This window comes from Protopterus annectens, chromosome 8.part0 (genome assembly GCF_019279795.1).
Source record: "Protopterus annectens isolate FY-2018-M chromosome 8.part0, PAN1.0, whole genome shotgun sequence".
NCBI lineage: Eukaryota > Metazoa > Chordata > Ceratodontiformes > Protopteridae > Protopterus > Protopterus annectens.
Window position 1 is genome coordinate 974,638,986 of NC_056741.1, and position 26,087 is coordinate 974,665,072.

Sequence of the window (26,087 nt, forward strand, 5' to 3'; positions counted from 1 at the left end):
ACGTATAAGAGAATTTAAGTACCTTTATCTGCACTTTTTTTTCAAAAAATACAGTATTTAAATTGATTTTAACTGTGTTGCAGGAATATTAACTGAACTGGAAGTTAGTCAGTGTTTGCTGAATTTTGTTATTTGCTAGTAATTACAGGTGTGGGGTAGCCACATTCTTTGATTTCCTGTCCTTGCCTATTTAAGTGGTACAGTGTGAAATATTTTCTGCTTAAAACCTCAGCTTTGGCCGGCTAAGAACTTGCTGTATTCAACTGGACGTATAAGAGAATTTAAGTACCTTTATCTGCACTTTTTTTCAAAAAATACAGTATTTAAATTGATTTTAACTGTGTTGCAGGAATATTAACTGAACTGGAAGTTAGTCAGTGTTTGCTGAATTTTGTTATTTGCTAGTAATTACAGGTGTAGGGGTAGCCACATTCTTTGATTTCCTGTCCTTGCCTATTTAAGTGGTACAGTGTGAAATATTTTCTGCTTAAAAACCTCAGCTTTGGCCGGCTAAGAACTTGCTGTATTCAACTGGACGTATAAGAGAATTTAAGTACCTTTATCTGCACTTTTTTTTCAAAAAATACAGTATTTAAATTGATTTTAACTGTGTTGCAGGAATATTAACTGAACTGGAAGTTAGTCAGTGTTTGCTGAATTTTGTTATTTGCTAGTAATTACAGGTGTGGGGTAGCCACATTCTTTGATTTCCTGTCCTTGCCTATTTAAGTGGTACAGTGTGAAATATTTTCTGCTTAAATAACCTCAGCTTTGGCCTGCTAAGAACTTGCTGTATTCAACTGGACGTATAAGAGAATTTAAGTACCTTTATCTGCACTTTTTTTTTCAAAAAATACAGTATTTAAATTGATTTTAACTGTGTTGCAGGAATATTAACTGAACTGGAAGTTAGTCAGTGTTTGCTGAATTTTGTTATTTGCTAGTAATTACAGGTGTGGGGGTAGCCACATTCTTTGATTTCCTGTCCTTGCCTATTTAAGTGGTACAGTGTGAAATATTTTCTGCTTAAAACCTCAGCTTTGGCCGGCTAAGAACTTGCTGTATTCAACTGGACGTATAAGAGAATTTAAGTACCTTTATCTGCACTTTTTTTCAAAAAAATACAGTATTTAAATTGATTTTAACTGTGTTGCAGGAATATTAACTGAACTGGAAGTTAGTCAGTGTTTGCTGAATTTTGTTATTTGCTAGTAATTACAGGTGTGGGGGTAGCCACATTCTTTGATTTCCTGTCCTTGCCTATTTAAGTGGTACAGTGTGAAATATTTTCTGCTTAAAATCCTCAGCTTTGGCCGGCTAAGAACTTGCTGTATTCAACTGGACGTATAAGAGAATTTAAGTACCTTTATCTGCACTTTTTTTCAAAAAATACAGTATTTAAATTGATTTTAACTGTGTTGCAGGAATATTAACTGAACTGGAAGTTAGTCAGTGTTTGCTGAATTTTGTTATTTGCTAGTAATTACAGGTGTGGGGGTAGCCACATTCTTTGATTTCCTGTCCTTGCCTATTTAAGTGGTACAGTGTGAAATATTTTCTGCTTAAAAACCTCAGCTTTGGCCTTCTAAGAACTTGCTGTATTCAACTGGACATATAAGAGAATTTAAGTACCTTTATCTGCACTTTTTTTCAAAAAATACAGTATTTAAATTGATTTTAACTGTGTTGCAGGAATATTAACTGAACTGGAAGTTAGTCAGTGTTTGCTGAATTTTGTTATTTGCTAGTAATTACAGGTGTGGGGGTAGCCACATTCTTTGATTTCCTGTCCTTGCCTATTTAAGTGGTACAGTGTGAAATATTTTCTGCTTAAAAACCTCAGCTTTTGCCGGCTAAGAACTATCTGTATTCAACTGGACAAATAAGAGAATTTAAGTACCTTTATCTGCACTTTTTTTTCAAAAAATACAGTATTTAAATTGATTTTAACTGTGTTGCAGGAATATTAACTGAACTGGAAGTTAGTCAGTGTTTGCTGAATTTTGTTATTTGCTAGTAATTACAGGTGTGGGGGTAGCCACATTCTTTGATTTCCTGTCCTTGCCTATTTAAGTGGTACAGTGTGAAATATTTTTGCTTAAAACCTCAGCTTTGGCCGGCTAAGAACTTGCTGTATTCAACTGGACGTATAAGAGAATTTAAGTACCTTTATCTGCACTTTTTTTCTCAAAAAATACAGTATTTAAATTGATTTTAACTGTGTGTTGCAGGAATATTAACTGAACTGGAAGTTAGTCAGTGTTTGCTGAATTTTGTTATTTGCTAGTAATTACAGGTGTGGGGGTAGCCACATTCTTTGATTTCCTGTCCTTGCCTATTTAAGTGGTACAGTGTGAAATATTTTCTGCTTAAAAACCTCAGCTTTGGCCTGCTAAGAACTTGCTGTATTCAACTGGACGTATAAGAGAATTTAAGTACCTTTATCTGCACTTTCTTTCAAAAAATACAGTATTTAAATTGATTTTAACTGTGTTGCAGGAATATTAACTGAACTGGAAGTTAGTCAGTGTTTGCTGAATTTTGTTATTTGCTAGTAATTACAGGTGTGGGGGTAGCCACATTCTTTGATTTCCTGTCCTTGCCTATTTAAGTGGTACAGTGTGAAATATTTTCTGCTTAAAACCTCAGCTTTGGCCAGCTAAGAACTTGCTGTATTCAACTGGACATATAAGAGAATTTAAGTACCTTTATCTGCACTTTTTTTTCAAAAAATACAGTATTTAAATTGATTTTAACTGTGTTGCAGGAATATTAACTGAACTGGAAGTTAGTCAGTGTTTGCTGAATTTTGTTATTTGCTAGTAATTACAGGTGTGGGGGTAGCCACATTCTTTGATTTCCTGTCCTTGCCTATTTAAGTGGTACAGTGTGAAATATTTTCTGCTTAAAAACTGGCTAAGAACTTGCTGTATTCAACTGGACGTATAAGAGAATTTAAGTACCTTTATCTGCACTTTTTTTCAAAAAATACAGTATTTAAATTGATTTTAACTGTGTTGCAGGAATATTAACTGAACTGGAAGTTAGTCAGTGTTTGCTGAATTTTGTTATTTGCTAGTAATTACAGGTGTGGGGGTAGCCACATTCTTTGATTTCCTGTCCTTGCCTATTTAAGTGGTACAGTGTGAAATATTTTCTGCTTAAAAACCTCAGCTTTGGCGGCTAAGAACTTGCTGTATTCAACTGGACGTATAAGAGAATTTAAGTACCTTTATCTGCACTTTTTTTCAAAAAATACAGTATTTAAATTGATTTTAACTGTGTTGCAGGAATATTAACTGAACTGGAAGTTAGTCAGTGTTTGCTGAATTTTGTTATTTGCTAGTAATTACAGGTGTGGGGGTAGCCACATTCTTTGATTTCCTGTCCTTGCCTATTTAAGTGGTACAGTGTGAAATATTTTCTGCTTAAAAACCTCAGCTTTGGCGGCTAAGAACTTGCTGTATTCAACTGGACGTATAAGAGAATTTAAGTACCTTTATCTGCACTTTTTTTCAAAAAATACAGTATTTAAATTGATTTTAACTGTGTTGCAGGAATATTAACTGAACTGGAAGTTAGTCAGTGTTTGCTGAATTTTGTTATTTGCTAGTAATTACAGGTGTGGGGGTAGCCACATTCTTTGATTTCCTGTCCTTGCCTATTTAAGTGGTACAGTGTGAAATATTTTCTGCTTAAAAACCTCAGCTTTGGCCGGCTAAGAACTTGCTGTATTCAACTGGACGTATAAGAGAATTTAAGTACCTTTATCTGCACTTTTTTTCAAAAAATACAGTATTTAAATTGATTTTAACTGTGTTGCAGGAATATTAACTGAACTGGAAGTTAGTCAGTGTTTGCTGAATTTTGTTATTTGCTAGTAATTACAGGTGTGGGGGTAGCCACATTCTTTGATTTCCTGTCCTTGCCTATTTAAGTGGTACAGTGTGAAATATTTTCTGCTTAAAACCTCAGCTTGGGCGGCTAAGAACTTGCTGTATTCAACTGGATGTATAAGAGAATTTAAGTACCTTTATCTGCACTTTTTTTCAAAAAAATACAGTATTTAAATTGATTTTAACTGTGTTGCAGGAATATTAACTGAACTGGAAGTTAGTCAGTGTTTGCTGAATTTTGTTATTTGCTAGTAATTACAGGTGTGGGGGTAGCCACATTCTTTGATTTCCTGTCCTTGCCTATTTAAGTGGTACAGTGTGAAATATTTTCTGCTTAAAACCTAAGCTTTGGCCTGCTAAGAACTCGCTGTCTTCAACTGGACGTATAAGAGAATTTAAGTATCTTTATCTGCACTTTTTTTCAAAAAATACAGTACTTAAATTGATTTTAACTGTGTTGCAGGAATATTAACTGAACTGGAAGTTAGTCAGTGTTTGCTGAATTTTGTTATTTGCTAGTAATTACAGGTGTGGGGTAGCCACATTCTTTGATTTCCTGTCCTTGCCTATTTAAGTGGTACAGTGTGAAATATTTTCTGCTTAAAAACCTCAGCTTTGGCCAGCTAAGAACTTGCTGTATTCAACTGGACGTATAAGAGAATTTAAGTACCTTTATCTGCACTTTTTTTTCAAAAAATACAGTATTTAAATTGATTTTAACTGTGTTGCAGGAATATTAACTGAACTGGAAGTTAGTCAGTGTTTGCTGAATTTTGTTATTTGCTAGTAATTACAGGTGTGGGGGTAGCCACATTCTTTGATTTCCTGTCCTTGCCTATTTAAGTGGTACAGTGTGAAATATTTTCTGCTTAAAAACCTCAGCTTTGGCCGGCTAAGAACTTGCTGTATTCAACTGGACGTATAAGAGAATTTAAGTACCTTTATCTGCACTTTTTTTTTCAAAAAATACAGTATTTAAATTGATTTTAACTGTGTTGCAGGAATATTAACTGAACTGGAAGTTAGTCAGTGTTTGCTGAATTTTGTTATTTGCTAGTAATTACAGGTGTGGGGGTAGCCACATTCTTTGATTTCCTGTCCTTGCCTATTTAAGTGGTACAGTGTGAAATATTTTCTGCTTAAAACCTCAGCTTTGGCCGGCTAAGAACTAGCTGTATTCAACTGGACGTATAAGAGAATTTAAGTACCTTTATCTGCACTTTTTTTTCAAAAAATACAGTATTTAAATTGATTTTAACTGTGTTGCAGGAATATTAACTGAACTGGAAGTTAGTCAGTGTTTGCTGAATTTTGTTATTTGCTAGTAATTACAGGTGTGGGGGTAGCCACATTCTTTGATTTCCTGTCCTTGCCTATTTAAGTGGTACAGTGTGAAATATTTTCTGCTTAAAACCTCAGCTTTGGCTGGCTAAGAACTTGCTGTATTCAACTGGACGTATAAGAGAATTTAAGTACCTTTATCTGCACTTTTTTTTCAAAAAATACAGTATTTAAATTGATTTTAACTGTGTTGCAGGAATATTAACTGAACTGGAAGTTAGTCAGTGTTTGCTGAATTTTGTTATTTGCTAGTAATTACAGGTGTGGGGGTAGCCACATTCTTTGATTTCCTGTCCTTGCCTATTTAAGTGGTACAGTGTGAAATATTTTCTGCTTAAAACCTCAGCTTTGGCCGGCTAAGAACTTGCTGTATTCAACTGGACGTATAAGAGAATTTAAGTACCTTTATCTGCACTTTTTTTTCAAAAAATACAGTATTTAAATTGATTTTAACTGTGTTGCAGGAATATTAACTGAACTGGAAGTTAGTCAGTGTTTGCTGAATTTTGTTATTTGCTAGTAATTACAGGTGTGGGGGTAGCCACATTCTTTGATTTCCTGTCCTTGCCTATTTAAGTGGTACAGTGTGAAATATCTTCTGCTTAAAAACCTCAGCTTTGGCCGGCTAAGAACTAGCTGTATTCAACTGGACGTATAAGAGAAATTAAGTACCTTTATCTGCACTTTTTTTCAAAAAATACAGTATTTAAATTGATTTTAACTGTGTTGCAGGAATATTAACTGAACTGGAAGTTAGTCAGTGTTTGCTGAATTTTATTTGCTAGTAATTACAGGTGTGGGGGTAGCCACATTCTTTGATTTCCTGTCCTTGCCTATTTAAGTGGTACAGTGTGAAATATTTTCTGCTTAAAAACCTCAGCTTTGGCCTGCTAAGAACTTGGTGTATTCAACTGGACGTATAAGAGAATTTAAGTACCTTTATCTGCACTTTTTTTTTCAAAAAATACAGTATTTAAATTGATTTTAACTGTGTTGCAGGAATATTAACTGAACTGGAAGTTAGTCAGTGTTTGCTGAATTTTGTTATTTGCTAGTAATTACAGGTGTGGGGGTAGCCACATTCTTTGATTTCCTGTCCTTGCTTATTTAAGTGGTACAGTGTGAAATATTTTCTGCTTAAAAACCTCAGCTTTGGCGGCTAAGAACTTGCTGTATTCAACTGGATGTATAAGAGAATTTAAGTACCTTTATCTGCACTTTTTTTCAAAAAATACAGTATTTAAATTGATTTTAACTGTGTTGCAGGAATATTAACTGAACTGGAAGTTAGTCAGTGTTTGCTGAATTTTGTTATTTGCTAGTAATTACAGGTGTGGGGGTAGCCACATTCTTTGATTTCCTGTCCTTGCCTATTTAAGTGGTACAGTGTGAAATATTTTCTGCTTAAAAACCTCAGCTTTGGCTGGCTAAGAACTTGCTGTATTCAACTGGACGTATAAGAGAATTTAAGTACCTTTATCTGCACTTTTTTTCAAAAAATACAGTATTTAAATTGATTTTAACTGTGTTGCAGGAATATTAACTGAACTGGAAGTTAGTCAGTGTTTGCTGAATTTTGTTATTTGCTAGTAATTACAGGTGTGGGGGTAGCCACATTCTTTGATTTCCTGTCCTTGCCTATTTAATTTGTACAGGGTGAAATATTTTCTGCTTAAAAACCTCAGATTTGGCCTGCTAAGAACTAGCTGTATTCAACTGGACGTATAAGAGAATTTAAGTACCTTTATCTGCACTTTTTTTTTAAAAACACAGTATTTAAATTGATTTGAACTGTGTTGCAGGAATATTAACTGAACTGGAAGTTAGTCCGTGTTTCCTGAATTTTGTTATTTGCTAGTACTTACAGGTGTGGGGGTAGCCACATTCTTTGATTTCCTGTCTTTGCCTATTTAAGTGGTACAGTGTGAAACATTTTCTGCTTAAAAACCTCAGCTTTGGCCAGCTAAGCACTAGGTGTATTCAACTGGACTTATAAGAGAATTTAAGTACCTTTATCTGCACTTTTTTTTTCAAAAAATACAGTATTTAAATTGATTTTAACTGTGTTGCAGGAATATTAACTGAACTGGAAGTTAGTCAGTGTTTGCTGAATTTTGTTATTTGCTAGTAATTACAGGTGTGGGGGTAGCCACATTCTTTGATTTCCTGTCCTTGCCTATTTAAGTGGTACAGTGTGAAATATTTTCTGCTTAAAACCTCAGCTTTGGCGGCTAAGAACTAGCTGTATTCAACTGGACGTATAAGAGAATTTAAGTACCTTTATCTGCACTTTTTTTTTCAAAAAATACAGTATTTAAATTGATTTTAACTGTGTTGCAGGAATATTAACTGAACTGGAAGTTAGTCAGTGTTTGCTGAATTTTGTTATTTGCTAGTAATTACAGGTGTGGGGTAGCCACATTCTTTGATTTCCTGTCCTTGCCTATTTAAGTGGTACAGTGTGAAATATTTTCTGCTTAAAAACCTCAGCTTTGGCCTTCTAAGAACTTGCTGTATTCAACTGGACGTATAAGAGAATTTAAGTACCTTTATCTGCACTTTTTTTTCAAAAAATACAGTATTTAAATTGATTTTAACTGTGTTGCAGGAATATTAACTGAACTGGAAGTTAGCCAGTGTTTGCTGAAGTTTGTTATTTGCTAGTAATTACAGGTGTGGGGGTAGCCACATTCTTTGATTTCCTGTCCTTGCCTATTTAAGTGGTACAGTGTGAAATATTTTCTGCTTAAAACCTCAGCTTTGGCCAGCTAAGAACTAGCTGTATTCAACTGGACTTATAAGAGAATTTAAGTACCTTTATCTGCACTTTTTTTTACCAAAAAATACAGTATTTAAATTGATTTTAACTGTGTTGCAGGAATATTAACTGAACTGGAAGTTAGTCAGTGTTTGCTGAATTTTGTTATTTGCTAGTAATTACAGGTGTGGGGGTAGCCACATTCTTTGATTTCCTGTCCTTGCCTATTTAACTGGTACAGTGTGAAATATTTTCTGCTTAAAACCTCAGCTTTGGCCGGCTAAGAACTTGCTGTATTCAACTGGACGTATAAGAGAATTTAAGTACCTTTATCTGCACTTTTTTTCAAAAATACAGTATTTAAATTGATTTTAACTGTGTTGCAGGAATATTAACTGAACTGGAAGTTAGTCAGTGTTTGCTGAATTTTGTTATTTGCTAGTAATTACAGGTGTGGGGGTAGCCACATTCTTTGATTTCCTGTCCTTGCCTATTTAAGTGGTACAGTGTGAAATATTTTCTGCTTAGAATCCTCAGCTTTGGCCGGCTAAGAACTTGATGTATTCAACTGGATGTATAAGAGAATTTAAGTACCTTTATCTGCACTTTTTTTTCAAAAAATACAGTATTTAAATTGATTTTAACTGTGTGTTGCAGGAATATTAACTGAACTGGAAGTTAGTCAGTGTTTGCTGAATTTTGTTATTTGCTAGTAATTACAGGTGTGGGGGTAGCCACATTCTTTGATTTCCTGTCCTTGCCTATTTAAGTGGTACAGTGTGAAATATTTTCTGCTTAAAAACCTCAGCTTTGGCCGGCTAAGAACTTGCTGTATTCAACTGGACGTATAAGAGAATTTAAGTACCTTTATCTGCACTTTTTTTTCAAAAAATACAGTATTTAAATTGATTTTAACTGTGTGTTGCAGGAATATTAACTGAACTGGAAGTTAGTCAGTGTTTGCTGAATTTTGTTATTTGCTAGTAATTACAGGTGTGGGGTAGCCACATTCTTTGATTTCCTGTCCTTGCCTATTTAAGTGGTACAGTGTGAAATATTTTCTGCTTAATAACCTCAGCTTTGGCCTGCTAAGAACTTGCTGTATTCAACTGTACGTATAAGAGAATTTAAGTACCTTTATCTGCACTTTTTTTCAAAAAAATACAGTATTTAAATTGATTTTAACTGTGTGTTGCAGGAATATTAACTGAACTGGAAGTTAGTCAGTGTTTGCTGAATTTTGTTATTTGCTAGTAATTACAGGTGTGAGGGTAGCCACATTCTTTGATTTCCTGTCCTTGTCTATTTAAGTGGTACAGTGTGAAATATTTTCTGCTTAAAAACCTCAGCTTTGGCCGGCTAAGAACTTGCTGTATTCAACTGGACGTATAAGAGAATTTAAGTACCTTTATCTGCACTTTTTTTCAAAAAATACAGTATTTAAATTGATTTTAACTGTGTGTTGCAGGAATATTAACTGAACTGGAAGTTTTGACTCTGCTCTTCAGTTAGTCCCACCCACCCTCCCTGTTTTTGTTTTGGTGTTAATCTTAGTGGCCTTGAAACTGCCCACCCCTCTTGTAAATTTGTGTTTGGATACTCCTTCTGGTCCCATCTCATTTGCTCACTCAACTGAGTGCAGTGAGATCATATTCTGATTTCAGGCACTGCTATTGTGTACAAAGAGAGCATCTGGGAAACAGAAAAAAAAAATGTAAGCTTGTTTCCTGCCTTTCCTGTTAAGTGGTATAGACTATTTGTAGGCTACTGAGCCCCCAAGCCCTTCTGTGTTGGAGGGAAGCCTTCTAGCTTAGTTTTTTTTTTCTTATAACTAGCCAGTTTTCTAGTTGCAGCACTCAAATCTGTTTCTTTGATCTCAGCACTTGTTCAGAAAAAAAAAAAAAATTCATCTGCTTTTACTGTACTTGTGTTTCTACCTACTTTATTTTACTTTTGCATCATCTTAAAAGTACTCAGTTGTATTTATTACTGCTTGCTGTAACTCATTCTAAGCCTTTTGGTTTAAACACTTGGGCTTCGGACCAGTTGTTTTGCACTGAGAGGGTTTGTGGTCTGCACTGTAGTGGCAGAACAGGTAGCTTACATCCTTCTAGGTTGGGAACTGCTGATTGAGGGCTCAGTGTCTGTTATTCTAAAAGTGTATTAATTCTGGTTTGAGCACTTGGGCTTTCAGGCCAGTTATTTTACATTAAGAGGGTTCGTGGTCTGCACTCTTGTGGGAGGAGAGGCTGGACTCTGCCCTTCTGAGCTGGGAATTTCTGGTTAAAGGCTTATAGTGCATGCATATCTGAACTGCTTCTTACTGACGTTGGTGCGCCTTGTTTGCTGTGGCATAGACTGGATTCGGGCCTGCTGGATCTTGCTTTGTTTGTGTATCTTGAGCACTAATCCAGGCATTCTCTAAAGTATTCAATTGTATTTATTACTGCTTGGTAGTAACTTGATTAAAGTGTAGCTATCATTCTAAGTCTTTTGGATTAGGCACTTGGGCTTCAGACCAGTTGTTTTACATTAGGAAGGTTTGTGGCATGCACTGTGGTGGCAGGACAGGTAGCTTTCATCCTTCTAAGTTGGGAACTGCTGACTGAGAGCCCAGTGTCTGTTATTCTTAAAGTGTATTAGTTCTGGTTTAAGCACTTGGGCTTCAGGCCAGTTATTTTACATTAAGAAGGTTTGTGTTCTACACTCCTGTGGGAGAAGAGGCTGGACTCTGCCCTTCTGAGCTGGGAATTCCTGGTTAAAGGTTTATACTGCCTGAATATTTGAACTGTATCTTACTGAAATTGGTACACCTTGTTTGCTGTAGCATAGACTAGATCCAGGCCTGCTGAATCTAGCTTTGTTTATATGCTTGTTGTTTGTTTGCTTGTTATTTCCCTGGAACGCTAATTCCACCTAATACATGGCTTCTCAGCACTTAAGTTACCTGGCACTTGCTCGCTAAAGCAATTATATAAGTCAGCACTAAAAATTAAAAGCACTACACCCTCACTCCCCACTGGCCCTTGTTTTCAATTATTAAGGAATTCCCAATATTATTCTAGCATGTCCAAAGGTCAGTTGTCAATCTCCTCTCCGGTCCAGCTGGTGAATCTGGGAATCTTGAGGCAATGTTACAACTGCCTCATGTACACAGACAACCCTCTCCTCCTCCCAACAAATTCCAACACATGTGAGAGATGCAACCATATAGCCAAACTGGAGGCTAAGCTCTCTCAACTCAGTACTGGCATAACCAGTCAGGAGGAGAAGGAAACCACACTCACTACAATTCCAGTCTCACATAGACCTACCACGACAGCAAACCAAACACATAATCACACAAAACATACTCGGAGGCTCTAAATAAAGATCTGCCTAAGCAGCAGAGACCTCCAAAGCAGACACCCAGGCAACCGCTACCCCAAAACAAAACACGTGCAACACATATCTCACAAAGCCAGTATGCCGAACAGTCACAGCCCTTAAGACTAAACAACACACCTGATACATTTGTAATAGGTGACTCTATCGTCAGGCCCACTGACGTCCCGCTCACCAGGCTGAAGAAGGAGAGGGTCACGGTGAGCAGACTGTCAGGCGCTAGGATCCGCCACATAACACAAGCACTCAGGTCACTCCAAGGCAAGTACAAATATGACTCGGTCATTGTCCATGCTGGTGTGAATGACCTGAGACGTACCTCCCTGGACTACATGAAAAGAGACATAAAGGAGCTCTCTGAGCATGTAGCCCAGGCCGGTATGACCCTGACCTCGAGTAGCATCTTACCCTCACCAAGAATGATGCCACAATATGAAGACAAGATGATCAATTTCAACAATTGGCTTAAGTACTGGTGTCATTCAAAGGGGATCCAGTGCCTGTCAGCTTGGGATGATATGCTCGACAAGCCACGATGCTTCGCTAGGGGCGGCTTGCACCTGTCACCCTGGGCTTTCAGATATTGGCAAAGGCTCTTGCTACCCCCATAGTGCCTTTTTAGGCAAGGCTCAAAAGACAAACCCACCTCCATAGGTATCACAGGGGATAAGAAACTAAGAGTAATGCTACTCAACGCCAGAAGTCTAAACCTCAAGATGCACTTTTCGAAACTCTCCTTAGCATGGAGAACATCGATATCTGTGCAGTAACAGAAACCTGGTTCAGGGCTCCGAGCACCCCAGCACTACCAGGTTATACCTCATACCATGCTTTTCGCCCCAAAACTTGGACCGAACTACAAAAGGAGGGGGAGTATCGATATTCATCAAAGATACCCACACCTCCAGGTTGGTGGCAAAGCACGAAGCATCAGAGACTATCCATGTGCAACAAACAGTGGGTAAAACTGCCTTCCAGTTTATAGCCTGCTACAGACCACCCTCCCAAACCCAGGAACCCCACTCAGCCTTTCTGAGAACACTGGAAAATATGAAGGTCTCTCCACACACCATTATATTGGGTGACTTCAACTACCCAAACATAGACTGGGAGCATTACTCTAGCTCCAACACCCTAGCCCAAAGGTTCCTAGAATTTATAAACTCAAATGCTATGGAACAACTTGTTACCACTCCCACAAGAGGGGAAAACATACTGGACCTGATCATCACCAACATGGGGACTCTATGCTCCAGACAAGAAGTGTATCCCTCACTGGTAAGATCAGACCATAAACTAATCTCACTGGATATTCACATCCCGACCCCACCCCTGCCCAGAAAACCACAGTGAAAAACTTCTCTAAAGCAAATTTCACACTCCTCAAAACCGAGGTGGAATCCTTCAAAGCCCCCAAGCCTGTGGAAAATACGGCCCAGACCGCAGAATCCTGTATAAATGCATTCTATGAACACCTTCAGGAATGCATGGATCATGCAATCCCAAATAAAACCAAGACCCAATCCTCCAAAGGCAGACGTCCTGTCTGGTGGACCCCAGCCATAAACAAACTATACAATAGAAGGAGGAAGCTACTAAATGATGGAGCAAAATCCCAAAAAGGGAAGGCATCACTGATCAGTATTAGCAAAAAACTATGGGCACTCATAAAATTGTCTAAGGCCAGCTTCGAGAGAAAATTGCACAGGACACTAAGGATAATCACAAGGCTTTCTTTAGTTATGTTAGGAACCTGGGTGGTAATTCCCAGATATGCTCAGAATTAGTCCAAAATGACAAAAAATACACTGAACCCACAGATATTGCCAACATCCTAGCTGACAGGTTCAGCGCAAACTTCTCCCCATCCCACCAAAGGGCAAATATCTATCCCAGCAGAGTGCTGCCCCTGACATCTCAGATGCTCAGGTAAGAGCCGCTCTCCAAAGCAAAAAACACAGCATCAATGGGACCAGACGGTGTCCCGGGCTGCGTCCTACATAAACTCCAAGAAGAGCTAAACCCAAGCATAAAACTACTGTTCAATCTCAGCCTTACTACAGGATATGTGCCCAAAGAGTGGCGTACAGAAACAGTGGTCCCTCTCCATAAAGGTGGTGCCTCAATGGATCCTGGAAACTATCACCCCATAAGCCTGACTAGCTTGGTCTGCAAAGCTATGGAAAGGATCATCATGGACCTCATAAATAAAGATATTGGGGACCTACAGACACTGGATCCTACCCAGTTCAGCTTTGTTAAGGGCAGATCCTGCCTCTTAAACCTGGTTGATTTCTTTGAAACAGTCACCAAGGCCATTGACGAGGGGAAGGTGGTCCACACAGCCTACCTGGACCTCATAAAAGCCTTCGATACAATACCCACTTGGGCATTATAGATAAGCTCACCAGCTTAAATATAAACCCCTATGTCACTAGATGGATTGCAAACTGGCTCAAGGACAGAACCCACATGGTTAGAATTGCTGGAGCCATGTCAGACTCCAAACCAGTTACAAGTGGTGTCCCACAAGGCTCAGTCCTGGGACCTCTCTTGTTCGGTATATATTTCTCGGAGGTACAGGCCAACACGGAAGGACTGTGGCTGACCAAGTTCGCAGATGACTGCAAACTGGGCACCATAATCGACTCTCCAGCCGACACAAGCATCCTCCAAAAGGGCCTCATAGAAACAGACAACTGGTGCCAGAGCCATGGCCTCAAGCTAAATGCCAAAAGTGTATAGTCCTCCCCTTTGGCAAAACAAAGTGCCCACAAATTACCACATAGGTGGTAATCCATTAAGTACAGAAGAAGTAATTAGGGACCTGGGGACCCAAGTTGATAGCAATCTCTCATTTGACAACCACGTAGCCAAAGTGGTTAGAAAAACATTTTATATAGCCCACCTAATCATGAAGGGATTCACATCTAGATCAGGGGAGGTCATCGTGCCTCTTTACTCATCCCTCATCAGGCCCATAATTGAGTACAATGCCCCTTTTGGGATGTACCTTACCAGACACCTGCAGCAACTGGAAAGACCCCAAAAGTACCTCACCAAGAGGATCAAAGGGCTCAAACAGATGCCATATGCTGCCCGGTTAAAGAAACTCCCGCTCTACTCAGTGGCATACTGCCTGTTCAGAGGCGATCTGTGCCTGACGATAAAGCCATGTCCAACCCGAATTAATGGATATGCTGCACCTCATAAAATCCAAATCCCATCGAGCTACGCGCTCGAGAGACTTGAACCTCAGCACTGAAATAAACAGGACATGCTGGAGGGACAGATTCATAACCCAGAGGCTCCCTTCACTCTGGAATAAAATCCCAGTCCAGGTTAGGCAGAGTCCCTCATTGACTCTCTTCAAGAGGAATCTTGATGAGTGGATGGGAGATCGTAGGTTTACCCCGGGTATCACTTCTGTGTCACTGTTAGACAGAGGCACATATACTAACCTTGAAAAAGGGCATAGCAAAATAAATTTAAAATGGGTGGTGAAAGCCAAACACATTCTGGCTAGGCTTATAAATGCCCTAGGGCAGATAGCCTAGTATGAACCTATGAACCTATGAACCTATATAGAAGGGAGGGGAGGGGAGGAGAAGAGCTTGTGCAAGTGAGAGTCTGGCATTTGTAGTTATAATTTTTTTGTTGCAATACAGTAAACCAAGTTTCTGGTGAGTCTTTTTTATACTTTGGAGGATGTGCAGGTTGAATTTGAGTTCATCATCTATGATGACCCCAAGTAGTTTAGCGTGAGCTTCAGGTTAGATACCAGTGTTATTAGAGGAAGTAATAGTAAAGGTGGATTTGAGGTGAGAGAGAGAGATCGGGGGAAAATAATAACAGTTTGACCTTTTTAGGGTTGAGAATGAATAGATTCCTGGACAGCCACTATTCAGTGGATAGGAAGGCCTGTTGAGTAAGAGTGTGGAGATTGGAGATATTGTCTGAGATGGAGATGAGAGTTGAGTCGCCTGCATATTGGATGAGGGAGGATTGTTTACAAGAGGAATAGAGATCATTGGTAAAGACATTAAATAGGAGGGGACCGAGGATGGAACCTTGTGGTACCCCGGTTGGGACAGGTCTGAAAGGAGAAGTGGAAGAGAGCCATTTAACAGATTGCTGCCTGGAGGATAAGTAACTGGAAAACTAGGCAAGGGAGGAAGAAGATAGATTGAAATTTGTAAGTTTAGACAGCAGTAGGGGATGGGAGACTGTATCAAAAAACTTTGGAAAGGTCAAGGAAGAGACATGATATGAGTTTGTTATTGTCTAGGGCCTTGGCAATGATATGTATAAAGGATAAGAAAGCAGTAGCTGAGCTGTGGTTGGGACGGAAACCATGCTGAGTGGGAGCAAGGAGCTTATGAGTAGTTGTGAGTGGATACATTTTTTGAGAATCTTAGACAGGGGAGATAGAATAGCTATAGATCAGTAGTTAGATGGGTCTGTAGAGTTTCCACCTTTATGCAGAGGAATAGTGAAAAAGGATTTCCATAGGGTAGGGACGGTGGATTCCTGAATAGATCTATTGATTTGTATAGATACTGGATAGGCAATGGAGTCAGCAGCAAGTTTGAGGAAGGTAGGAGGTATATTGCCAGTGGAGGGAGAGCAGGGTTTGAGTTTGTGAAGAAGAGATCTGATGTAGGAAGTAGGAACCAGATGTAAAGAGAATAGTTGTTTGTTAGAAGGTTTGGGATGGGTACGCAGAGTAGTTGTGTTACAGTTGGAAGGTATGAGTGTTTGAATGGTTTCAATAAAGTGTTTATTGAGAAGAGTAGCAGTTTCCAGAAGAGATGTATATGGGAAGGGGTAGGGATTTGAGGGGCAGCCTGGAGAGAAATTTTGTTAATAGTATAACAGAACTTGTGAGGGTTGGATTCGTTTTTGAATTGGGCAGAGTTATAAAAGGACTTTTTGTCATTACTGTTTTTTTTTTTTTGTAAGATTTCTGAGGTGTCTATAATTATGTAGCAGAGGTAATTCCTTTGTTTTTATCCAGGCTTTCCAAGCTCTATCTCTTTTTAGCATAAGGGACTTACTTTCTTTTGAGAGCCAGGATGCATATTTGGGTTTTATTCTAACCTTCCTAGAGGGAGCAAGGAGTTCAGGGTATTCAGTAAGATGCTATTGAACCTAGTAACTGCATCATTGAGAGGGATTTGTTTTAAGGCTGGACCAGTCAATGGTGGATAGAATAGAGTTGAAGTGGACTACATTAAAATTAGAGTTTTCGGCAGTCTATAAAGTAAATAAACTTACTCTAACAGAACAGAGTTCCTACTTTTTTTAAAAGTATAGGCAGATAAGGTAGCTGTTTTGTTTACTACAGCAGCTTTATACACAATATTTACACCAGCATTGTTTATATTCTTTCATGTCTTTTTCAATTAATTTTAACTTACCACATATCGAGGACTGCAGAACTTTTGGTAAATTACACCCCTTGAGCTTGAAACCCTCTGTTTTGGGCCTACTAGATATGCTGTTAACCCTAGTCAACCATTTAGTTGTGGTGAGTAAAGCCCCGGTTCATGCTGTACTGTGAACTTGAATTACTGTATGTTGACTGCCCACCTATACAGCTTTGTGGTAGTCTTGCTGCTAATTTAACCACATCAGGAGGTCCTGTATTTTTTGGCTGAGGTGGTTATATTTTAGGGAAGAGAGCACCCACTTGATTGTCAAGCATTCACTCTTGTTTGTCGAACACTTTCCCTTCTTAATTAATGACTCAGAAAGTACATAAGATGTTCTTCTGCAGCAAACTCCAGTGATAGCCCTGCCTGTAGGTCCACCTTTAATGCTTCACTGTAAACTATAAAAGGCCTACTGGAATGCGAACACGTTAAGACAAGACTATGAACACAATAGGTCCTTTAACCACTTATAAACACTATTTGCCTCAAGTGTCTGTTTTTCTTTAAGGAGTTTCTTACCTTGTGCTATGATCTGTAAGAGGGCACACTATTGATACAAAATTAGGCAGACTCATTAATACTCAGTAACCACGACAATGCTGTCAGACTATTTAATGCCAAGATAAGGACAGTTTTTCACTCTTCTGTTTTTTTTTTTTTTTAAACTGGGGTCTAAGAATTCCCCTACCAATTCATATATCCTAAATATTTTGCTTTTGTCATGTCTAGCTTGATCTATTCACCATTAAGTGATAACCTATCATATCTCAGGGAGTGTAGTGCAGGCAGTACCTTAGCTATATGGGAGTCTCAAGCTTCAGAGTGTATTATGATATCATTTAGGTAAGGAGCAGCTTATGTGTCATGGAGCTTAATGACTCTGTCTTTTAAAGCAGTTGGTAAAGTTTAGACTACGCAAGGAAGTAGTACATATCCCAGGTTTGACTGCAAGTGCAATACTTGCTTTTATAAGCTGGTATGCACTAAAGAGCAATCAAGATCTGTCTCAGATGGCTGATCATGCTCTAAGACTTTATACCCATGGCAGTTGCCCTTTTCACCTCTCCACAGGTATGCTGCTGCATAGGAGCACAGTGTAGCCCAAAATGAATGACCATATACTGAAATAGACCCGCTGGTGTTTATGAACTTTTTCCTCTCCGCAGATGTTCAGGGACTTGCCAGTATCATTTGATAAGATTTAATGTAGTCAAGGACATACCTTCCTCACTCTTTCATTTATTTAATCAGCCATAGCAACTGGATATGTGTCAAGTTTTGAAAGGTTCTTCAGCTTCTTAAAATCAGTACAGAACTTGATTGTTCCATCTGGTTTTGGGACTACCCCTGTGACACTGTTGTGTTTGTTATTTGACTCCTCTATTTACTCCTATCTTAAGTCATTATGGCTGGGTGATGCCTCCAGTTGTTTCTGCAGTTACATCCTACTGATGCTTATAGGCATCAAATATTGTTCATGCATATTTGCTTCAATGATTCCAAAACCATGCTACATACAAAGTATTAATATATTTCATCTTAAAGCTTACATGGAGGCAAACACATTTGTATTGATATTTTACCTCTATCTAGTTCAGGTAAAGATAAATCAATTGTTCTTTTTATAATATTTATTTATATTGTCATAAATATCATGTTTTTCTAAATCTCTCAGCGACCATGTAGCACAGATAGAACTGCTTAGCTTCATATGAAAGCTCTTAGCTGGATGAAAAAATTGTTGCTGATAGTATGTGTGTAACTTGAGTGGTTGCTGAAATATCATGTTATTTACAAAATATTACAAAATTAATAGTTACTGTGTTTACTGTGACTTACAAAATCCATTTTAAGACCTAGAACCTAAAGATTACTATCACTATATGAATAGTTTGTCCTGAAGAGTTTGTAATTTACACTTCTTTAGTAACCCCTAGAGTTCTAAAGGCATGAACATTTGTTTGAAATGTGCGAACATAATTTGATTCTATCAAAAAGCTTAGGCTCCGCCCAGTGGATATTACAGTGCAAACTTCCAGAGCTCCATTGGATGGAATGATTTCTAAGCATGTTTTATTTCTTCTTGTACAGCTTTGCTCTCTGACTTTGGCATTTTGTAAGGTTTTGAGCTAACTATTTGCACTACAGTGTTATGTCAAATCAGGTTAGTTCTGCTAGGTAATCTGTTAACTCTAGTTTTCATCATTTCATTGTTCTGCTATTTCAAAAGGACCTTGTCACTTTGCTAGAAATTCAACTTCTATGGAAGCCACCAAAGCCAGCATCTTGCCTACAGCTCTGAATTCCCTTGGGCTTCTATTTTTATTATATACTCCTTGTGCAAGCTGGGCAAATTCCATGTGTTTCCCTACTTTGGTCATCACAACTTTCAGCCAATGTTGTAAGTTGATACTGTGTTTTGTGCCACTTTTAGGTTCATAGGTTCATAGGTTCATACTAGGCTATCTGCCCTAGGGCATTTATAAGCCTAGCCAGAGTGTGTGGCCCACCCCGCCCACCCAATTTTTTTGCTATTTGCTTTTTCCTTTCGAGATACTGTATATCTGTCTCTGTCTAACAGTGACACAGAAGTGATAGTAAACCTCGATCTCCGATCCACTCATCAACTCATCTCTTGAAGAGAATGAGAGATGAGGGACTCTGGCCTGACTGGGATTTTATTCATTTATTTATTTAATTAGAGTTTTATCTCATCTTTTTACGAAGATGTCTGTCATATAATAACTCAAAAGTACTGGACACTTTTGAGACTTGTGATAATTCCTGCTTGCCGTTAGAGAAGTATGGAATTAACTATTCCCAGTTTTTAACACCTTCCTTAATAATTAATCTCAGCATGCACCTTAAATTTAAAACACTCTACTATCACATCTGTATAGGGATAGTACACTAAGGTTTTTAATTGTTTAATCATAAAACATTATCACAATACTATCATAGGTTCATAGGTGGTTACTAGGATGTCAGCCCAAAGAGACATTTTAAACCTAGCCAGGTTTACTCCAAATTTACCAGAGTACTGCTGGCATGTATCAATAACCCAAGAAATTTTATGGTTATGATACAGGCTTATACACATCAATTGTAGCCAGGTTTACTCCAAATTTACCAGAGTACTGCTGGCATGTATCAATACCCCAAGAAATTTTACAGTTACGATACAGACTTATACACATCAGTCATTCACGTGCTACATCATCCATTAGGGACATAGCTGACAAACCAGGAGCAAATTTGTGATTTCCCATCCATTCATATAAGCTACATTTCAGTAGGGTTAGGGATGAGCTTTACTTCACATGGATGGATTATCTGTTCCAGAGAAGGGGTAATCTTTGAGGTATATACCTGTCCCTCCAACATTTCCTGTTCATATTGCACGCAATCAAGTAACCACGCCCAACAGTGAAAAGTAACACTGCAAAAAGAAGAAACGCTGCTCCAAAGCCACAAAATGGTATTTTAATAAAGCAAACGTAAGCGCTTTCATTTCCAATGCTACAGAAACATCACAAAGATTAGAATTTTGTTCAATTTGTGCATTTTCATATTTTCTACCTTCATTTAGTTAGAATACACTATTTTCCATATGTTATTCCTTCTCTTCTATTCTCTTAGTCATGTTTACGTACTGCTCCGCAACACTTTCAGGTTGAAAACTTTTACTGTATAACTCCCTTCTTTATACACGTTCTGCTGTCGCACATTTCACTACAATGGGTGTACACTGACATCTCTATAAATGGTATATGTTTGCCTTTTCTCTGCATTATTTGCTAGAATGTTATACTTTTAAGGATTTCTAAAACTTTGCTTTAATCTTCTTTGGATGTGTTTGATTGCTTTCACCCTTTTCAAGGTTAGTTAGTGGTATATTTCTAAGCTTATTTACTTGTTGCTTCCCTTTAACAGATATAAGGTGGTGTTAAGGTAGAGTTGCTCACTTACTGATTCCCCCTGCCAACACTGATAAGGTGGGCTAACTGAACCATCACATTCCCCCACTTGACTCCACAAATGTTTTTTTTTTTTTTATCATATCATACTTTAAATTGAAAAGTACAGTGGCAAGATTAAACAACTATCCAGTCATAGTTTGCAGTGTTACATGAACAATGGGACACTGTTTCTTCTCTCCGTGAATTTGGGGTACTTCATTACTTTTCTACTAAGGGTGATATTTTTATACACATACTGTGACATTATAAGCATGATCATGCAACCTGAATCCAGCAGTCTCTACAGCTCTCTGCCATCAGTTAAGACCTTGCACTTAACTTTGAAGTAGCACAGACTCAGAACATTGAAAGTGGTTTTCTTGTAGACAATGCATCACATTCGCTATGCTATATATCAGTAGTAACATGTTATTCACTGATTACAGCTTTTACAGGTGTAAAGGTTGTTGCCATTACAAGTATATAATATAGCTTGCATTATTTTCCTACATTTAAAACAGATTGTGCTTAAATCTGATACTTTGTTGCCAAAATCTTGCACATGCTTTGCAATATATCTAGACTGTTTGGTTATAAACACTGTTTCATTTCATAATTTCTGTTTCAGTACAGTAACATTTTCAGCAACCCTGGTGTCAGTTTAAAATGCAGAGTTTTATAAAGAAGATAGCTATGTCTTTTTAAAGATATCAGTGGCAAGTATTTCTATCATTGTATTTGCAGTATGTTGACCCAAAGGCTCTAGCTGTACTTTAAGTGTATGTTATCAGATACTTATCTGAGATTTTATGGTTTTTGTTAGGAGAAAATGCCCGTCTGTGAAGCTTGTGAATTTGTATCTCAAAGGTAACACAAGGTCTTACTAACAATGCCTTTATTTACATTTTCATAATCCTGATAATCAGTACCTACCATATCCCTGAAATCTTTTAAAGAGGCCCCAGTTAACTGAGCTGAGAGGATGATGGTTTGTTTTTCAGTGCACTAGCCAAACCTGATATGGTTAATGGAAGTAAATTTGCACAAAAATTATTAAAGTTAGAGAGTAAGCTTATCTTAAATTATAAAACTTAGAAACCTAAGGGTTTGAACTTGGAAATAAATTTTAATGTATGAATTCATGGTCATGGTTTTGTATAACTTTGGTGTGGCTCGCTAATTGTTATGTAATTGAAGATTTATACATATTAACTGCATGGTAGTGTTGAAAATGTATTCCTCTGAAGGCATTCCAGCTGAGGTACCAGAATGCTATTAAATCTTTGCAGTTTGCTGGCTGCTGCTTCATGTGTGTTTTTTATTTTTTATTTATTTTATACATCCCTGATTGACTACTTTTAACCAACACATATCTGAGAAAGGGTCTACTTCACATACTTGAATTTTCACTTACCCAAAAACTGGAAAAGGACGAGACGACTTTGGTGAGAACTTACTTTCATAAGCACTCAGATCACTACAATTTTACTCCAGGAAAGGAACTACTTGGCCACCATGACAAAATAAACAAACCAAAGCAAATCAAACCCATTCAAATGGGGGGCTTCACCCCCACATCCCCCTAACTAAATATACCAACTCTGAGATTGCACTACAGTGGGGAAAAGGGTAAAGTTCACAATGATGGCCAAGTGTTTCCTTTCCTGGAATAAAATTCTGGTTATCGTACCATTCAGAAAAGTAAGTTTTGGGCAAAGCCATCTTCTCTTTTTACATTTTAGGTAAATGAAAATGTGATCATGTAAAGGGGATCCATGAGAACATACCCTAATTAATAAAGTGAGGTTCCTGCCTTTCTAAAAGGGAAAGCACTATTTAAAGTAATGATTTTGTTTACAAAAAATACCATAAAAAGTTGTATATACAATAGTTATAGCAGCAGCATTTTCTATATTCTTTTATATCAGTTTCAGTGTATTTTGACATGGTGCTCATTGAGAACCACCACACTATGCAGATGGCATGGAACTGAATAAATTACTGGGGCTTGCGTTCAGTCATATTCATGGGCAGGAAATCTCTGCTGAGTAATTGGGGGCAAACCACACATTAAGCAGTAGAATGTTAACTGACTTACTGATGTGTTTTATACCACAGCAAAACATAAAAAAAATAACAAAGATGCCTTACATCTATCAAGTGTTCAGTGTATTACTATTGTCTTTCAGTAACCTACTGCCAGAGATTACACATAGTAGAGTCAATAAAAAGTTGAGCTTTTATTTATTGACTGTTTAGACAGCTGGCTGATAACTTGTATCACTCTCGTATCATTATAGCACTGAGCAATAAGACCTATTGTGCTACAAAAGCATGAAGTATTGAAAACTGCAGGAAAAGAGGTGATGGCAGAAAAGAAATATACAATATCAGTATTACTGCAGGCAATGTACTCTGTAATGCAATAAGTCTGAATTACAAAATCAGAAACATGAAAACTCCTTGGACAAGAGACGCTGTCCTTGAATCAAACTTACAGTGTATTAGCCTTCACTACAGTATTGTCTCATATGTCTCAATATACCTCCGATCTGTAAATGTGCAACTTGAAAATCTTTCATTCATTCAGGCTTTTTTGATAGCTTTAGCTTAGGAAATTTCTTTCTCAAGGCAAAGGACTCTCTTTCTCCCTGGCAGAGTTCCTGAATCTTTTGTTTCACTGAAAATATGCACTACTGTATACCTTGAAATATGATTAGCTTAGTAGAAGTCATGGAAACCAAACTCAAAAAGTGTTCAGAAATCTGAAATATTTTTTATTACAAGTACTACAGAGAGAGAGAGAGAGAGAGAGAGAGTCTATATTTCCTGAAAACAAAGTTTCCCTCTGGAAGTGTCAGAATGGATAACTAAAAACAATGCAGTGAATAATGTAAAGGTCTTGACAAAGGTAAATGTCAAAAGGTTGGTGAGAGAAAGTTAAGGAAACATTTTGACAGTATTTATTTATTTCAGTTTGTTGACTAGACAGGTGAGCTGGTCTATTGACTCTTTTCAGCCACGACCCAAGTACAGCATTATAAAATTTACATTAGATAAAATACAATACAAATTACATATCAATTTAAGAGAAAAAAAAAAAAGAAAGAAACATTATCATACTAGTAAAATACTGTAAACATGTTGCAAAATCCTATACATAAATTAGGAAATTCTATATATACAAAGGAAGATATGTGTCACATTATATATACTAAGAACTGCAAGAAAAACTCAGCTAAGCTAAAAGCTTTCACTTGTGTCATACCTTAAAACTCCTCTAATGGAGGCCCATGGGATATATGCAAATAACTCCTTAAGGACATCAAGTGTTTTAGCTACATGGCTTCTGAATGTCCATGACTGTTTTACTTTTAAGTCTGTATGGTTACATTAAGGCCAATAAAGCCAGACCCTGCTAGCTGTGGACATACATGTTTCAGCCTGCATGAAAGTCCAACAGTTTTTACTGAATGTTTTTTTCTGTGTGACCTTTTTACCCTTTGGTTTGTATTTTAGTTGGGATTTTTTGCAGGTATGTTAATCTTTATGGGCATCAGATGGATTTAAAGGCCCTGCATTTCTGAAGTATAGTCAAACTATCTACTTACACTGTGCTGATGAAGTCAAAAAGAAGGTTGAAGCATGGATATTCACAGCTAGTGGGGTCTGGCTTTGTTGATCTGAATGTAACCATAAAGACTTAAAAAGTCATGAACATTCAAAAGCCATGTAGTTGAAACACAATCTTTAAAGGGTCATTTGTAATATATTCCATGGGCCTTCATTACAAGAGATTTAAGGTATCATACAGTGAAACTCTGGCTTGGCAGAGTTTTTCTTTCAGTTTTTACTGAATGGTTTGTCTGTGTCACCTTTTTACCCTTTAGTTTGGATGTTAGCATATTTTGCAGACACGTTAATCTTTTAAGATTATCAGCTGGGTTTAAAGACACTGTCTTTCTGAAATATGGCCAGACTATCCACTTACGCTGTCTTGATGAGGTCAGTAAAAAGGCTGAAATATGCATGTCCGCAACTAGTTATTGGCCTGAATGTAAACATAAAGGTAGAAAAAGGGTCATGGAAATTCAGAAGCCATGTAGCTGAAACATTTGATGTCCATAAAGTGTCATTTGTGTATATCCCTTGTACCTATATTAGAGGAGGTCTAAGATATAACACAGTGAAAGTTTTATACACTGTTGTTAACCTACATGGGTTTGAGTGGGGGTTCCTTAACCTGTATCATAAAAGGATGAGCATTTGGTTTCCTCAGAAAGATATGATTAGGTTAGTGTGACTCTGCTCTTGAAGACTTTTTCACCTATGGCTAGTTTGAATTTGGGTCTTGAAAGTGTACAGACATTTTCTTGGCTGTTCCTAAGGGTATGGTTTTGGTCTGTCAGTAGTAATTGCCTGTTAAAAGGACGGCAGTACCCTGTTTTAAGAATTTTGAAGATTAGTACTCACAGAAGGAAAGTGACTTTATCTATTATTGGGAGCCGGGCATCATATGAAGCACATCACAGTGATGTTTTCTTGGGTCAGCTAGGAGATTAAATCTATAAATCCTTAATCTGCAGACTGCTCAGGAAGAAAAACAATGAAGAGGAATTTGAGGAAGGATCTAGGTCATAACCGGCAGCATCCTTATGGAGCAAAATGGCTACAATTCTGAATAGTGCAAAAAAAAAAAAATAGGGTTTGAAAAATTGTGATACAATGTCTCTACATGTTTATGCTTTTATTGTTTTGTTTGAAAGATGGTAGTTACATAAGAAAGCAAAAAATGACAGAAGATGGTAGTTACATAAGAAAGCAAAAAAAAAATGACAGCTGCAGAGAATGATGAATTACAATAATGGATTCAACTGTCTGTCAGTCGATAATGCCAGATCCTATGTTACGTAGGCCGGAATTCTTACTATTGTATAGTTGTCCAAGGTTCAGGAAACAGGAATGACACTAAGCAGATGGCCTGAAATGAGATTGAGCAACGAGAAGTTGGATCTCATATCTTGTGTGGACAGAAAGCAGTTTCTGATGTGAGAAGTGTCCTTGATGAAGACCATATCATTTGCACCTGCTATATACATCTGTAGTTGACATACAAGACAATATGGCTGGACATTAATACTAGTGACACGGAGATGCCATAGCAGGACTGATGTTACATCTGTTATACTTTCTGGATGCAAGACCAGCCTTGGGAAAGCTAAGGCATATATGAAGTTCAACCAAGATAGCCTGTAAATAATGGCCATCCACTGTCAGACTCTTGCCCCTTCCCATCCCTCAGTCTGAACATATG